We start from the raw sequence: 18,879 nt of genomic DNA, 5'->3' as shown, positions 1-18,879 counted from the left end.
ATCGGAAGTAAGTTTGTTATTTTATGTAGTTATTTACAAATAGTATGACATATCCTATAAATGCATATACATGCGCATATATATATATATATATATATATATATATATATATATATATATATATGTGTGTGTGTGTGTGTGTGTGTGTGTGTGTGTGTGTGTGTGTTCGCGCACTATGCCGACACTTACGACACGTATAAGGTTACACACGAGCAACCTACGACATTTTCAGAACCTACGACACAAAAGTGTGTCGTAGGTTTGGAGACCCCTTGAAATCGGAATTTTTCATCGTGTTTTACCCAGAAAATACAAAATGTTGTATAGTGTGAGTTTCCGGGTTACACACGACTTTTGTTACACACAACACCGAGCCATAATGGGGTGCTTACACACTTTGCATCCTTGCCACATTCTCGCGCATGCGCAAATTCAACTTCCTAAGGAAACGAGGTCGAGTGGATGACAATGCAAATGTAAGTGTTTTTGTTTATTTAATTGAATATAAGTAGTCAATTAATGATTTAAAATTGATATTTTTGTTCCCGTCCGTTTAGTTTGAATACATTGGGGTATGTGATGTATCGTTATTCTGCAGTAATGGTGAGAAAAAGTAAGTTGACCTTTGACACGACTAAGATACAATTAGATGCGTGTAAGCTTAAATAGTTCAATGGTTTTCATTTTCTGTATGTTTTTGTGTTTGTTTTATATCATCATGATTATCTTCAGTATTTTGGTTTATCATTGATTTGACAAAATGTTTTACAAATACAGATTCAAGGAATAGTTAGAATTTCCTCTTCAATACAATATCGGTGTACACGGTTTTTTTTAGACATATGAACATCGTTAAAAGCAACAATTCTCTAAATATTAAATGAGAATTGAATTATTATACACAGTATATTTGTCATTCTTTGATGAATATGCCTATCTTAATGTATAACATTGATATATAACAAACTGACGAACAACTGGAATTTCCTCTTTAGAATATTCTATCTTAGCTTGGCAAAATATTTTCAATATTTTCAAAGATATAAACCCCGTTTCAAAGCGACAATATCAAAGAAAATTAAACAAGTACATAGCTCCAAAAAATTGGGTCTTTATTACCACTATTTTTGGATATTATTAACTGGTAACCGGTGGATAGCTCCAGCCTCTTTCCCCTTAATAAGGAAGGTGTGGTCAAGCGCGGTTAAACAAGTTCTTGGGGAAAATATTGTTTACCTTATTTTAAGAAATTGTTTAGATTTCATTTTGTTCCAACATCGACCAGTTGCAAAGATTTTGGGTTAATTTATCTGATGGTTGACTTTACGCCATGGCTATAAACAACTTTATATAATATGTTGATTTATAGGCGTTGAAAGAAATTTCCAAATAAAGGGTGTTGAAATCAAATGGGACAAGAACATTTAAAGTATGTGCGGTTCAAGTGTCTCTCATCAATATGAATAGAATGAAAAATAAAGTAATTTGTCCCAAAATGAAGTCCCCCCCCCCCCCCCCTTTCTTCTCTCCAACCCCATCCCCATTTGTGCATGCAGCTAGATCCAGTGTTTTCATACCAGACCAAATTCATGTTAAATTATCAATGTTTGTCCTGTTAAGAAGATATACTTTTTAAGTAAATGGAAACTCCAATCTAGTTCACTGAATTTATGAAAAGGCAAGAGCAGATCCGGATTTCTATCTCTCTCTCTCTCAGAGTGTTGCCAAATCGGTGTAACTTACATTTAAAAAAATAAAGGGGTTTCGGTCAAGGGCTACCGCTATTTTTAGAGCGACCCTGAACACTAGCGACAGCGATCACCGCAACACCGGCACCAGAACATGTACAGACTGTTCAATCGAGTGGGGAAGATCCCCAGGGCTTTTTGTAAATTTCATATAAAGTTGCAGAAATGACATTTTTTATCTTTGTTTATTTTTTTACTTATTCAATTGTAAGAAATCAGATACTATTTATATGTATTTCTAAAAATAAAATTGAAAAAAAAAATAATAAATCCATTACGAGATTCGAACTGGGTACATGTTATCGTGAGTTTCATAGACATCTCTAACGATTACGTAACAGTGTTTTAATCTTCACACTCTTGTTATTTCACACTCTCAAATAAATGAAGTTATGTAAATCAATTTTGTGTAGCCTATGTTTCAAAATATTATCTGTATTTTGCACCATTTACAAATGTAAAATAGTATTGTTAAAAATTCAGAAGTTTTTGAATTTGTCAGCACTTGGAGATTATTTTTCTCGTGCCGTAGACCGACTGAAGAAGAAAAAAAAGGGGTCAGATTATTTTCTTAGTGCTGTGTTTAAAGTTATGTATTAGTAAGTATAAAATGAGGATATCATTGTTTATAGACATCAGTCAGTGCTGCATATACATGTATTACCATTGTCTGTCTCTCTGTTTACCAGTATTTACAGGTATCTGAATTTTTAATCAGCTGTTAATCTGTAAATGGATACAAATAGAAAAATGGGAGGGGGGATGCATATAGATAGATATATAGTGTATTTATCATCTATTTATAGAGATAGAGTTTTTTCCTTTTATTTATTTATATATATTGATTGATTAAAATACCTGTGCAGTATAATGAGTATTGCCCATGTCTGTTGTAGGGGTAGTGGTAAAATAGTATGATATACATGTATGTATGATATTTTAATAATATTAACAATGAACCTACATTGTAATATTTTTGCCATAGTGTGTATATGAATTCTAGGTATCAGGACAACTCGCCCCCAAGACAACTCGCCCTCAAGACAACTCACCCCCTCATCGGGACAACCCGCCCTCAAGACAACTCGCCCCCTCTTCGGGACAACTCGCCCCCTCTCTTGAGATAATTCGCTCCTACATATCATACATGTTTACAATTATTATTTTTGGTCTAAATCCAAGAGGTGTATTACCAAAAATTAATGAATTTCTTATAGATAGTATATACATCACAGACAATAAGACGTGTTCACATTAACACCGAACTTCATGTCTTTTTATGCAAGACGAACGATTTTAGTGGAAATCCAGTGTTTGGGTTCAGTAAATTCATCATCACTTTTATGTACATGTAAAATATATAATTTCAGCGGAAACAAGTTAGCGTTTGGTATAGGGAGAGTATTAGCTTGGTCTACAGCTGACGTAGTATAATTATCAATAATCTGCGTCTGTTGTTAAATCTAATTGTTTCATTTCCCCCAAGCTGTTATAAATTTACTTCAAACGTTATGAGTTACTCATCATCAGAGTTCTTTACACTTTGAAATCACCGTGTAAAAAGAATCACACTGCGTAAAAAGAATCAGTAAAGCAAAGTCGTTATAAAATTTCTAAAATGGGAATTTTATTTTTCAACGGGTATTAGTTGAGAAATGCATTAAAAGATAATTACATGTATCAGAATATTCATGCTTCACCTTTACACTTATGTATACTATATCGATAAAAGAAACACCCACACCCTCAAAATTTTCTCAGTATTAGAGACATTTAATCAATTACCTGAAGATCAGTAAATATAATTTTCCTTGCCAATTGATTTATGAAAAATATAACTTTTTCTGAAATGCAATAATTAAATATATGTATAATTCTATTAGAATTTACCATTCGTGTTAAAGTATGAAAGAAAAAGACGTATCTTTATAATTGTAATTGTAATTAAAAGATTTATATAGCGCCCTATCAACATTAGTTCTCTAAAGCGCTTTACAAATGTGAAAGAAAAGATAATATAAAATCGATGTGCACATACATGTGAATAAAATATTCATAGTGTCAGAATTAAAATGCATAAATATTATTCATACATGCCAACTTTTAAAAATCCCCATGGGGGATTTTGCGCGCGACGACCTTTTTTCAAAGCTCAAAATTCACGACATTTTAGCATGAAAATAAATATTTGTCCTTTCAAATAAAATATCAATCAAATCATTGTTAATGTATCATATATTAACACAACATCAAATGTGTTTGACCATTAACTATATAAAAAAAACTTTGAAAGATATACATTAATATTTTATTAAAATCATCTATTCAGCAAAAAATCTTCTCCAACAAGTCACATACATAATATCAAATAATATTTAAGGTTGCATCCTTTTACACCATACAATAAACATTGGCCGGTCTATATATCAAAATTTAAATTAAATCACATGCATTTAGGTACGACTGCAAAGGCGATCTTGCTTGTCTGTAAACATGGGCTTGCAGAGACTGGTGGAATAATCTGCATTGCAACCAAAAAAGGAGTGATCTGCCCTGCTATGAAGTTTGCGAACAAAACCTTTGCACCCATGACATCTGAAATAATTACCAGGAAAAAAAACCCACATCAAAATATTCCGTTTTACTTGTAAATTAAGGCTACTTGCTAAATAAAAAATTCAGTACAGACTTGTGCGAATTACGCATCACAAAGTATATTTAATGAATACTACACTATATAGACTATATAATACATCGCTATAGACGGATAGATTTGGATAGCCTATATTATTATAGTTGGAAAAAATATATACTTGACGTACCTTATTGCAAATTTTGGATGCTGTCAGCGAGAGGCGGAATGTCCGATTGTTTGGTGGTGACACTAGCATCGTTGTCATTCACGTTTGTGTAAAGGATAGGTCAATTTGAAATCCGTCTTCCCGATTAATTACTATCAAAACATGCTTCGTACTGTCCAATAAACACCCCGACACAGGCCAACCCGACACCATGCGACACAGGTAAACAGCAATGGCTGACTATTGTCCCGATTTCTGATTGGCCAGTTCAGAAATGACGCGGGATTTCCAATTCTGGTCACGAGATTTCACGATTATCCCGCTTTCAAACTCGTTTTCAATCGTGAAATCGGAAATTTCGGTCGGAAAAAATTTCAAATCGGGATTTTAGGGTAATTTTGCTTTCCCGATCGGGAAAGCGGGACCGGAGGGTAAAATCGGGAAGATCCCGCCTAAATCGGGAAAGTTGGCATGTATGATTATTATTAATATATAGCGATATGATATGATTACCCTAATAACATATGAAACAATTTAAAACAACCCTTAGGAATAATTAAATACATAACAAGGACATAGGCATAATAACAAACAGCAGGGTTTTTTTTTTGGGGGGGGGGTTGTTTGTTTTTTGTTAACAGCACTGTAAGAGCTGTATGTAAGAGCACTAAGTATATAAAAATAATCACAAATTAAAAGCTAATTTAAAGAGATGCATTCTGAGGTCCACTTTAAAATTAGACAATGAAGTACATTGTCTGAGTTTAAAAGGCAGAGAATTCCAGAGACTCGATGCAGCTTTGTCCAAACGTCGATCCCCATATGTTTTCGTACGTGTCCGAGGTACCTGGAGAAGATGCAGAGATTCGGATCTTAGTGATCGTGTGGGATTGTAAACTGTAAGGATATCCTTTATGTAAACTGGAGATAGGTTGTTGGGAGATTTGAAAGTATGAAGGAAGTATCTTATATTGAATTCTGTACTCAACTGGGAACCAGTGAAGATCTATTAGAACAGGAGTAATATGGTCGGATTTTTTTGAGCGTGTTATTAATCTTGCAGCTGTGTTTTGTGCCCTCTGAAGTTTGCTGGTGTGTTTAGAATGAACACCATAAAGCAATGCATTTCCGTAATCTAATCTGGATGTAACTAGCGAGTTTACTAGAGTTTTACATGCTTCATCATTGATAAATGTTAAAAGTGTAAATAACACACACAAAATAAAAATAAAATGTGATAATATATTTATATATAATATTAGGGGCAGGGTTTGACACTAAGGCACGCCCGACCGACCGAGACTACTAAATGATAGGTCTGGTTGGGTAAAATGTTTATTTACTAGTCCGACTGGTCGTGTTAAAAATATGAACAAATTTAAGAAACTTTACTTTAAATCATAAAATATTTTATTCATAAAAAAAATAACTGTAAAGAGTTTGCGAGCAATTTAATGAACCGCATGATGACATAATCTCTATCTTTAGTTCTAATAAGTCGCGGTCGTAAGTGATGTTCTACGACATCTACACATTGTTAAAGTGTGTAAAGTTATGTTTTGGTTAAATAGAATTATTGAATTCACTTTCATTAAAAAAACCACCAAAACAGTTAATTTGAATTGAATATAAGAAAGTGTTTATTAAACATATGTGCAGGAATGTCTATATAATCAAATATGAAATCTCGTCCTCAATGAAAGCAAAAGATGTCTCAAGAAAGAAAAAAAAAGGAAAACGTTGGGAAGAAACAAAGCAGCTAGGGCTTATGAAATAGAAATTTTAAAAAAAATATTGAGGTCAATTTATTCTAAATGGATTAAAGAATTTCCGTGCCGGTAAAAATTTAATGAAACTGAAAATAGGGTTGAAAGTAAAAGCATCAAATTGAATGACGAGATTAAAGATTTTTTCGAGACAATTAAATGCATTTTAGTTCAAACTTAACGTTTTTCATTTAAATTAAGTACATGTATTTAGATATGGAGAATCTTATAAAAAAAAATTCTGGAATGTTGGTCAGGGCTAGTGGATGTAAGGTCAGGTCTAGCAAAAATCATTTTAAGTAGCCCGATTGGTCTAGTGCCCCAAAAAGTTAATGTCAAACCCTGGGGGGCGAGTGTCTCAAGAGAAGGGGGCGACTTGTCCTGAGAGAGGGCGAGTTGTCCTAAGAGGGGGCGAGTTGTCTTGGGGGCGAGTTGTCTTGGGGGCGAGTTGTCCAGCATTCGAATTCTATTGGTATCAATTATATAGTAGGCCTAGTAAGAATACTATTCTACTTCTATTCAGTAGAAATAGAGCAACACATACAAGAATATTTAAGCTTACATTTATGTATAGTAGTCTGGTACCACTAAATATATTAAGTTGAGTGTTCATAATATGTTAAAAATTCAGATCATGATGTTTATTTACATGTCAGAGGGCATAAACATGCACCATACTTTTCATGAAGCACCAACACTCTTCATGAAGTATGCTGGCGTAAAGCGCAGCAGTTCAGGGTACCTGTAAAGTGCGAAACGAAACGAAATATACCGAAACGAAACGAAATCCACCGAAACGAAATATGTCGAAAGGAAACGAAACCCAACGTAACGAAACCTACCTAAGCGAAATGAAACAAATTGTATAACCAAACTCTTTTAATTATAATAATTAAAAATGGCATCTTAGGCCCCTGTGAAAGTTATCACATATCAATAAAATTCGCCTCCCCTTTGATGTAGGCCTTCGGCTTAACTGATATAATTAAAAGAGATCGGTTATACAATCTGTTTCGTTTCGGTAGATTTCGTTTCGTTTCGGCGGATTTCGTTTCGTTTCGTTTCGATTTCGTTTCGCACTTTACAGGTACCCAGCAGTTCATGCCCTTAAATACTTTAAAAAATTAAACTTATTTCTTAAATATGCATACATGTATTTGTACTTTAATAATCCATGTTTAGGAAATATTTCCATGCTATATATGTTAATCATATGTGTCACCATGCAATGTTAGATTGAAAAATAATATAAATACATGTGTATATGCAAGCTAATGTTTCATTAGATTCTTTGCATTTGATTTTAATGTCAAGTTTCTTTTTCATAGTTGACGCAACAGATTATGAGATACAGATGAAACATGCAGGGAACCATGTAAATGATTCTGAAAGTGGCTACCCAGGTGCTGTTTAAGGAAGCTTGTAATAGGAGTGGAAAACCACCCAAAAACTATGTGTCTCAAAATGCCAGTAGAGACATAGAAAGAAGAGAGGAACTAGCTGGGATATCATTATGAAGAACCTAACCTCCTTGGAGTCAAGTATGTGACAAATTATTCATATAAATAATCATCCATGTCACCATGAGATCGAAATTAACTTTTTAACCACAAGAAATTTTAGGTACTGTATTCTTTTCCTACTAGGCTCCAATTCGAAATTTAACCAGCATTTTTCTATCGATTGCTTTTTTTCAGGAATTTAATAAACTAAGCACCCCTTTTATCAAAATAAATGAGAAGAAAGTGCAATATCAAAAACAAGATTGGAATTTCTTTCCTTTAACATTTTTAAATGAATTATCAGGCAATGTATCATTGGTGGGGGTCATAGGGAACATCCATGCAGCATGTACTCACTATCCAGAGGTCCTCCACCTACAATTTACAGCATTATGTGGCTTGAACCTTAAGACTTAATGTGTATTTAGTTCTCTCTCTCTCTCTCTCTCTCTCTCTCTCTCTATCTATCTATATATATATATATATATTTCTATTTACTCAATCATGTGTGTAATCATGCTTAGCAACTATCCAGTATGTTTCTGTGTAACATATTCTCAGCCATGCAGATGTTTTTCGTTAGATGTCATTTTTTTCCCAACGAGTGAGGGGAAACCATCCCCTTACGAAACAGCCTGTAGAGAAATAAATGTTATGTGATTGAACTCCATCTGATCATCAATTTATATATATATATATATATATATATATATATAATCCAAATAGAAAGAGTTGATATCACACAGTCAAAATAATTAAATAAAAAAGCAGGAAAATATGCAGTTCCAAAATATATTCAAATCGCTAGTGCTTTCTGGATTTTAACATCCATCCTCAGGTGAATACAAATATTGAATACAAAGTTGTTTATCTTATATTGTTGTATATGTATATCTAAAACATTTGGAGATTTCATCACAGTGGCTCATCACAAATTAACCCTCTCTCTTCTATATTTACATGGGGGGGGGGGGGGGGGGGGATCTGGTATCCCAATAATCACTCCTTCAAATTTCTATTATGTCTCCTTTATTTTACTGACATAAGATTTTACGACCCCTCTCAATCAATCAGAGAAAGACCATAGTTTGTAAAAATACTTAGAATATCTGTTCGCACCAACAATATATTTGAAGGAACAATGCATTTTCTATCGTTTTTAAAACCACAGGAACTTTTCATCAATCACTCAGAATGGAAGACAGACTTGCATTGGTCAGTTCAAGTTGCTCTTCAGTTAGGATGTGTGAGAGTAGTTTAAGCAAACATCCCCCCATTTAAGAAATTATGTCATTGTGCTTCTGCACAACTAATCATAATCTTACGTTCTAAGTTTTTATAGTATGTACCTGGAATATGTCAATATAATTCCATTTTTCTCATTCATAAGAGATTTACCAGTTATCTAAATATTACGTATGCAACTAATCAGAATGAAATGCTTGACGTGTGCATGTGTAGGTATTCATATTGTAAATCAACAGCAAAAAATCATTTTAATTTAATTACCCTTTAAGGTATTCAATGTATAATGACCATATTTCATATCTAATAAATGGATGGTGGAATATTTATAATCATGGTATCATTTTGAAGGGTTCATCAAATAAAAATAATCCACCATAGGAATTTTCAAAATTTTGTTTACTGCTTGATTTATTTCACCTAGAATTTAACATTGAAGTATATGGGAAAAGCATGTTTTATTACAATATTTTAAAAACAAGTTATATTTTCATAATAATCTCTTGGTAGAAAGTTGCATACACTTTCTTTTTATGAAAATATGAAATAAAATTAATCATTGACCACACACATTTTTAGAAAATTAGATTTTTCTTATTTTTACAAAGGGCAGACAACTCTTCCAAAAAGTCTTAAGTGCAAAAAGGTCAGCTTCTAATCATTTACCAGTCATGTGAATTTTATCTGCTTCACTTTCATCATTATTTAACAACAAACTTTTATGTTGATCTAAATCCTTCAAAATTGTTCATTATCCTTTCATTATACATGGAATACCTTAATAAGAAAGTTGTGGTCATTTCAGTACCAAAAAATGAAAGAAAGCAATGCACGTTATGTGCATATGTCAATCTGTAATTCTGTTGATGTCATCCAACAGGTATTTGTATCATGTACATATGATTAGCATAATTAGTTTGAATTTCATGTTTGCATCATATATAAGAAAGCTGTGGAGATTTTGAAATTGTCTAATCAAAATTTAGCACAATTGTGCATGCACATGCTGGCTAGTAATTTTAACCATACCAATTTGTAAGTGCCAAGACATACTAAAATCCTCAACTTCAGAAGAATTTAATGAAAAACATAAACATTATGGTCCTTGAAATATAGAAAAAATATAGAATCTTCAAAAGACAGGATATGCATATACTGAGTGTTGGCATTTTTGTATTACACCAATCTATATAGATACACATACTATCTACTATGCTGTGATATCAACTCATTCACTTTATTCATAAGAAAGTTACAGACATTTTAGTATTAAATCCAATCAAAATGAAATTTTGCATGCATGTGCAGATTGGTCATTTTGAACATGCAGATCAGTTAATAAATATCTTAAAAATAAAAATCTTAAAAATTACAAGTCTTAATTAATAAATGCCTACAATATGAATATTAAACAATCTCAAAGAACAACAAAAAATTTAGACTGATTCCCAAGTTAGTGTACCAAAATCCAATGCATGCACATTCAGACTAAAATACTATCTTTCTGCACATCCAAATGATATACATGTATGTACAATCATCTTAAAAAGATTGCATATAAAGGATCTCTTGTATAGTTATTGAGAACAGAGTATACCCTAAGTTCTGGGAACATAAATATAAGGAATCACTGTCTAGTTTGTCAGGGTATATGAGGTGATTAACAAATTAACATCAACTGAAAATATGAGAATTCATGCATAACAGCTTCACCGTTTATATAGTTTGCATGCATGTATCATGTTCATGCTTTTATGGGATCTTTGTGAATTATGTCAAGGATTTGGATGATTTGAATATATTATAAAAGTGGCAAGAATGAAAATAACATGTTCTGCCATATTTTTGTTTTCGACAGTTTATTTTATTTTTCAATGCGTTGTTTTACACCAGTTTTATAACGTATGCAATGCAGTGTACACCAGTTTTGGACAAATGAAATTGGCCTTTAGTTTGCTTCATCAATATACAGACTCTATTTCAATTGATTATATATTAATAGTGAGGCTCATGCCAGTATAAGGCAATATACATCTTTCTCACATAATCACTAGTGTGAGACCAACTCAACCCATGTGAGACAGCCATACAAGATTTTTCTGTCTTACACTGCTAAGACATATCTTTGCTTGTGATGTACATATGTATGTCGTATATTTTTTGATTTACATTACACGATAAAGAAAAATAGTTTGTATTGTTTTCTTCAAATTTCAATTTGATATATATTATGTATAGCTTTTTTATGGACAACCTTGGGTTTTGTACTTTACAGTTATATTGTAAACCATTTTCAGGTATGCTGAGATCTTCATACTGTGTAATTAATTTTTGCATATATTCAAAGAAGGATTTCAATAATTTTGAATTTTCTCAAAGCTCTTGAATTAAAATACTGAACTGATAAAATGTGAGAAAAATAACACTTTATTATTTGCTCATGTGGGATAGGGAAATTCCACCTCTGGAACAAGATTCACTGCTTAAGATTCAGCAAAGTCTCGTCCTAGACTGCAAATCTTGTCCCCTCGGTGGAATTTCCCTATCTCCCATTCATACGAATGAAGGATTCCATTTATCACACACATGCAATGCACACGTGATATCATGCCAATATACATATGCATTTATCACACATGTAGCAAGTTTCAATGTTAGAACACATCTGATATATGCAGTGAGTTTTATGTCAATATATATTTATCACACACATGCAGTGAGTTTCAGTGCCAGTACACATTTGCACACATGTAATGAGTTTCAGTGCCAGTATGCATTTATCACATGCGTGTAGTGAGTTTAAATGCCAGTACACATCACACACATGTAGTGAGTTTCAATGTCAGTACAGATCAATACACATGTAGTGAGTTTCAATGCCAGTACAGATTTACCACACACATGTAGTGAGTTTCAATGTCAATACAGATTTATCACACACATGTGAGTTTCAATGTCAATACATATTTATCACACACATATATTGAGTTTCAATGTCAATACAGATTTATCACACACATATATTGAGTTTCAATGTTAATACAGATTTATCACACACATGTAGTGAGTTTCAATGTCAATACAGATTTATCACACACATGTAGTGAGTTTCAATGTCAATACAGATTTATCACACACATGTAGTGAGTTTCATTGTCAATACAGATTTTTCACACACTTAAACTGTTAAGTGAGTTTCAATGTCAATACAAAGTGATCAATTCTTTTGAGAAGCCTGTAGTAACCAACCATGTTGATATCCAAGAACTTTTTAACATTGTTATCTCTTTCTAAAATATTCAAAGTTTATATTTGGATTTCAAAACTCTTTTGTCTCTCAATCAACACATTGAAATTTGGTTTAAAGCATGTTGAATTTAGTTTCACAATCTTGATATGATTTAATTGTGATGATTTCAAAAATAACATTCCTACTCACCACCCTGCACCTCAGAAATTAAAATGTAACTTAGAAATAATGAATGCATTTAAAAAAAAAAAGATTTAAAAACATTCAATATTTAAAATGATTGGACCAGTATTTCCTAATGTGAAATAATGTTAACGTGTACTGTGTTGTGCGGCGTGAAGACAAAATGTTTGGTAATAAAATAAGGTTATATTTAACAAGGAAAAAGTTTTTGAATAGGTATTGACCATATATTACACAGATAAGTTAAATAGGCAACTTAATAAATTTCAAATGATTAGGTCACTAAAGATCATTTTGGAAAGATCAAGGTCACTCAACATGTACCTTATATAGAAAAGAATCTTTATTTCAAAAGTTATATATCATTGTGCAAGTCATTTGTTACATGAAGTAGTTCAACTTCATTGGTTAGATGCAGTTTGGGGAAGCAATTACTAATATTCTTGTAATTGGATTTCACTCAAATAGAGACATCAACACTTGCCCGAGTCCCCACATACACAGGGTGGAAGTAACTTGTTTATGTGTTTGGAAAACGCGATATGTATATTACATATTTAAAGTTCATTTACATTTTGTTAATAGTAACTTACAGCAGTACAAAAATTTTAAAGCTTTATCTCTTCAATGTTGTAGACTATATTCAGAGGGAATGCAGATACTGAGGCCCCCAAGCTCATCTAGGAAGTCGGGAAGAAAAAAGCGAGGTATTTGTATGTCATAATTTGTATTATATTTTGTTATTCCCAAGCAAATGAAGTTTAGGAGGGTATATTAGAATCGCCATGTCTGTCTGTTGGTCTGTCTGTCTGTCGATTTGTCTGTAGGCATAATTTTGGCTGTACTCATTTTAGGAGACTAGCTAATGGAATTTTCTTAAAATGTGTACACTCTCTTAAATCATAAAGACATATAAAAATCTGCACCTAGGGTTTTCATAATGATTGGACAAAGTTTACTTAATTTAGATCATTTTGTTGTTTCTTTGAAATTAGAAAAATTTTGAGCCTTGTTTGCTTTAACTTAAGGGTATGTCCTGACCTTAGCAGAGGGTCATTTGGACAAGATTACAGATATTTTTATGCCCCCTAGATCAAAGATCGGGGGGGGGGGGGGGATATTGTTTTTGTCCTGTCTGTCATTCTGTCTGAAACTTTAACCTTGCTAATAACCTTTGAACAGTAAGAGCTAGAGCTTTGATATTTCACATGAGTATTCCTTATGACAAGACCTTTCCGTGGGTACTAAACCTTTTGACCTTGACATTTGACCTACTTTTTGAGAAAAAATTGACATTGGTCATAACTTCTAAATGGTAGATATTAGAGCTTTCATATTGTACTTGAACATTTCTTGTGACAAGATCTTTTTACTGGTACCAAGATATTTGTCCTTTTGACCTTGGCCATCTTCAGAATTGACCATTATCGGGTGCATTTGTGTTTCACAAACACATCTTGTTTGTCCTTGCCATAAATTGCAAGATGAGATAAACAGGAGAATAATATACTAGGTGCAGAGATTGCTTGTGTTCAAAGAATGTGCAACAACCAGCATCAGATGATAATCATTTGGACAAGCTAGGTCAAGGTTTCTGGGTGTGCAATGCAAAATTCTTCTCTATAATGTAATTTTATTATGAAATAACTTCAGAAAATTATACAAGATTAATTAAAATATGATCAAAGAAATGTCATGACCCTGAACACAAGTCATTCAGACAAGTTTAGGGGCACAGTTTAGGAGTTTCAGATTATGAAGTCTTAGGAATGTTAATATTCTAAGTTAGAGGTGCATGGAGAAGTCATACTTGACACAGAGGCTGCTTATAGCCAAGAAGTATGTCATAAACCTTATGCCCAGGTTATTTGTAGAGGGTCATGATCACATGACTCAAAAGTCAAATGTTCTTTAGGCTGCACCAATTTAATGCTGGGATTTTGGACAGTCATATTTTTCTGTTACTCTACTCAAAGTTTACTCATGACCAGACTTTTGGACCAATGTCATTTTGGGAAGGTCAGGCTCACTCAGAATATACACCTTATATATAAGGAAAAGTGCCTTATTTCATTAGTTTTTAAACAAGTATGGATCATAAATCGTGCAGATAGGTAATAGGCAAATGGCTTTCAGACAAAGGTCACTCAAGGTCATTTTGTAAAGGTCAACATCACTCAACATATACCTTATATATGATAAAGAAACCTTCATTCCAACAATATATCAACATTTATTGAGCATTGTGTGAATCATTTGTTATTTGAAATAGTTCATTCAGGTGAGATGTATTTTGGGGAGCATACATCAGTTTTATCAATATTCTTATTTTATATTAAATATCTATTGGTAGTTTAATAAAGGTTTAGGATAGAACATTTAAAAAATATATTATTGATTTGAAATCATTTACTTTAAGTTATGGTAAATGATAGAGAAAATGAGTTGGACAATCTTTCAAGAAACTGTTGTACAACTGTTTCAAGTGATATGTACTGTCCATTCTTTATTACAGCCAATGTTCAGTGCCACACTTGGACCACTGCAGAAAAAGCAGCTTTGTAAAGACAATTTGAGACTTTCATCAAACTAGGAAAAACTCTGGCTCAGGTTGCTGTCTAAAATCCATTTGGAAGGAGAAATCGCTGTCCAGTTTAACATGGTGTCGTGGAAAGTTTGCTGTTAAAAAAATTACTTCCTGACAGAGGTGTTACAAAGAGTTAATCCAATTTTTATGCCCCCTCCATTTGAACGAGAGGGGACGTATATATTGTTTTACATGACTAATTCGGTCTGTAGAGCAAATCTTGTCTGCTCAATATCTAATGAATTCTTTTGCTTGACTGTTTCCAAACTTGGTACAATGATTGCCCCTAGATAGTGAATGAACCATATTAATTTACAGGTCACAGGGTCAAGGGTCAAACTGGACACAGTAAGATATTGTCTGTTCAATATCTTGAGAACGCTTTCCTGACAGACATCAAACTCGGTATACTGGTTTCTTTTAAGAAGTAGGTGGTTTCTTTTAAGAAGTAGATGGTTTCCTTTAAGAAGTATATGTCCCATAATGTCCCATATTCATTTTGAAGTCACAAGGACAAAGGTCAAACTGTACATAATAAAATATTGTCCACTGAATATTTAAAGAACCAACCCTTTACCTGACAGTTACTAAACTTGGTACAGCGGTTGCCCCTAGAGAGTAGATGACCCCTACTGATTTCCAGATCCCAAGGTTGAAGGTAAAATTGGACATAGTAAGATACCGTCTGTTCAATATTTGAGAACCATTCGCTTGACAGACATCAAACTTGGTTCACTAATTTTCCTTAAGAATTAGATACCCCGTGGATTTTGAGGTCACAAGGTCAAGGGTCAAACTGGACATGACAAGATATTGTCTGCTCAATATATTGAGGACTCTTTGCTTGACAGATATCAAATCAGGTACACTTGTTTTACCTAAGGAGTAGATGACTCCATTTGATTTTGAAGTCACAAGGTCAATGGTCAAAATGCTACGGACATAGGTATTGTCTACACAATATCTTGAGTTTGCGTTTCTTGACAGACATCAAACTTGGTACACTGACACATCATAAGTGTAGATATCTAGTATTCATTTTAAGGTCAATGGTCAAACTACTCTGGACATCAGATTTTGTCCATTCAGTATCTTGAGAACCCTTGTTTGACAAACATCAAACTTGGTAGTCTGGTGCCGCCTAAAGAATAGATGGCTCCCATTGGTTTTAAACTCTCAAGGTCAAAGGTCAGGACTCAAATAACTGGTTATTTGAAAATATCTGCTCAGTACCTTTAGAGATCACATATAATGGTTGCCTCTGACTAATAGATACATTGTAACTTTTGCTACAGACATTCTAAATGATAATTTTCAATATTGTAATATGGAGGGCATATATGTTTCTTAAATCTTTCTTGTAAATGGTTTTGATACTAGTTTTATATGCAAGATGTATTATCAGCATTTGTCATTCATTGTACACCATACATTGGTTCATTCAAAATTGATAAATATATAATCAACAGCAGTACACATGAAATAATTCTCCATCTATATCTTGAATTGAACAAAAAGTTTAATGGTATTCCAAGGCCTTATATTCATGTGCGATTGAAAGACTGAATGAATATACTAAGATAATATAACAGTATTTAACTAAAACTAATTGCAGTTTAACACTAATGTACTTATAATGTAATTGATAGTACCATGCTCTTACTTGTAACTTGTTTTCATTTATATTCAATAGATATTTCAAGTTTGATAGCTAACTCAAATTTCAAATATGAATGAACATTAAGTGTCTGCTGTTTTAAGACTAAAGAGTAGCTTTATTTACATCATATGAGGTTTTTTGAGCTAAATTGATCAGCTTTGTATGCTTATGAAATAAATATGTACACCTATATTTTGCAGTTGATTGTACTTTGCTTTAAAGAAGTCTTAAAATTGGTGTAGTTTTCATTAGGTTTGGACTTCGCAAGTGACAAATTGGATTAGGAGTATTTTTACTCAGTGTCTTCTCAAATACTAATGAAAAATCAAGACAATTTAATAGAGTCTTATAAATTCAGTATCTCTTGATAGATTGCTGAAAGAGTAGTACGAAAGAAAAATCCTGAACTCTGAACGATCAGATTCATGATGGATGCAGGGACACACAGTATTTTTAAAAGTCCTTGGTACAAGTTCTTCCTGTGACTTGAGCAGTGTCTGTATTCAGATATTTAAAAAAAAGATCTTTAAAGCACTGTAGTACACTGTCATATAACCAGGAATATTTCCTGTATGGTCACCTTTAAATGGCCTTTGGTGTCGTATTTCGACATAAAGGACATCCAGGATACAGACGCCTTTGAATGCAACATTGGTTATATTACAAGTGTGACTGATAAGGAGCGCCAAATTAACAAAAACTCAGATAAAAAGATCAGTTCAATTATTACCCGTAATAATCAATTGACGTGCGCATCAAATCAATCATTGTTCTCATCAATTGATTAGGTGTTCACATCAATTATTGCCCCCATATATTAAATAATGCGCGCTGCCCATCAATTCAATGTATGAGAGCAATAATGGGTTTGCTGCGCGCATTTATTTAACTGATGACTGCAATACTTCAGCGCGGCATGTGATTTTGAGCTCCGTATAATTGATTTAATAATCTCTTTAATTCAATTGAAAATATCTTAATTATTTACAACGATTTTTGTACAAGAAATTAATGAGCACATCAACTCTTATATAGAGAGAAACACTTCAATTAATATAATGAATTCAAGACAGATCTAATTAGATAGTTGTTGTATCTAGAAGAAGTATTGCATGTATCAATTGAATAAATATCAATTCAATTGAAGAGAGCAATAATTAAATTATTACACACAGTAATTGAATTGAAGCGCCAGTAATTGAATTAAAGCTTTTTTTAATTAAATTGTGGAGGGCATCAATTCAATTGTTGATATCAGTAATTCATTTGAAGAGAACAACAATTCAACTATAGCCTAATCAACTCATCAAAGTATTCAATGCTATAAAGAATTCAATCAATGCGCGCAATAATTCAGAATTGTAGATTTTAGTAATTATCTGAACATGTTTCATTGAATTGTTGCAAGCATCAAATGAATTGATGATATCTTCAAATAATTAAACTTATCTTGAATTTAGCTTCTTAGACTGAAAACCTTTTTCAAATCTTTTTAACATTAATTTCTGTTACAGAAGAGTATATTTTAGTTCAACTGACAAAACACTAGACAGCCTCTCTCTCTCTCTCTCTCTCTCTCTCTGATATTTATATAAATTCCCCAAAAAGTTGTTTTTTGAGAAGTGGTTGAAACACTTGAGTTCCCTTTTAATTCCTTCAATCAACCGCCAGACTAAATGTAGTGACTTTCATGTAATATATCAAGTTTATACACTCTGTAGTGAGTTTCCGGTGTGTGTTCACATGTGACATGGTGTCGTAGGTATCAGGTGAAAATTCAATTTTGTTAAAGACGGATTTTCTATATTTTAAGTATCAGAGCAATATAAACAATTTAATCAATGCGCGCTAGAAATTAGAATAGTAGATATTATTAATTATTTGAAGAGATCTTCAATTGAATTGTTGCGCGCATCAAATGAATTGATATTTTCAAATGCTTAAAGATGTCTTGAATTATTTGAGTTTACGTTGATTTGGTGATTCATAGACTGAACACCTTGTTTAGATCTGCTTAATATTAATTACCGGTATTATATAATGAGACTCCCCCCGGAAAATTGGCTATATATAGTAAGCCCCCCTCCCCCGGAGGAGTCTGGCAATATAGTTAGACCCCCCACACCCACACCCACCC

At 32.8% G+C, this 18,879-nt stretch overlaps 2 long non-coding RNA genes across 3 annotated transcripts; one reads left to right on the top strand and one right to left on the bottom strand.

Moving 5' to 3' along the window:
• The first annotated feature begins 317 nt into the window (after positions 1-317).
• Positions 318-16,934, top strand: LOC125657425 (uncharacterized). Of its 2 annotated transcripts, none has more exons than XR_008799489.1 (4): positions 318-476; positions 7,644-7,856; positions 13,132-13,202; positions 15,011-16,934. It is a non-coding gene; the product is annotated as an uncharacterized LOC125657425 (long non-coding RNA). The 2 variants fall into 2 exon arrangements; XR_008799490.1 differs by lacking the exon at positions 318-476 and adding an exon at positions 1,873-2,347.
• On the bottom strand, positions 4,041-5,020 carry LOC125674777 (uncharacterized). The gene is made up of 2 exons (XR_008799491.1): positions 4,571-5,020; positions 4,041-4,343 (listed from the first exon to the last, which is right to left on the bottom strand). It is a non-coding gene; the product is annotated as an uncharacterized LOC125674777 (long non-coding RNA).
• Positions 16,935-18,879: the final 1,945 nt, after the last annotated feature.

The sequence above is a fragment of the Ostrea edulis genome, chromosome 10, assembly GCF_947568905.1.
Source record: "Ostrea edulis chromosome 10, xbOstEdul1.1, whole genome shotgun sequence".
Taxonomy (NCBI): domain Eukaryota; kingdom Metazoa; phylum Mollusca; class Bivalvia; order Ostreida; family Ostreidae; genus Ostrea; species Ostrea edulis.
The sequence above is the reverse complement of the archived record's forward strand: the minus strand, read 5'-3'. Positions and strand labels throughout refer to the sequence as shown.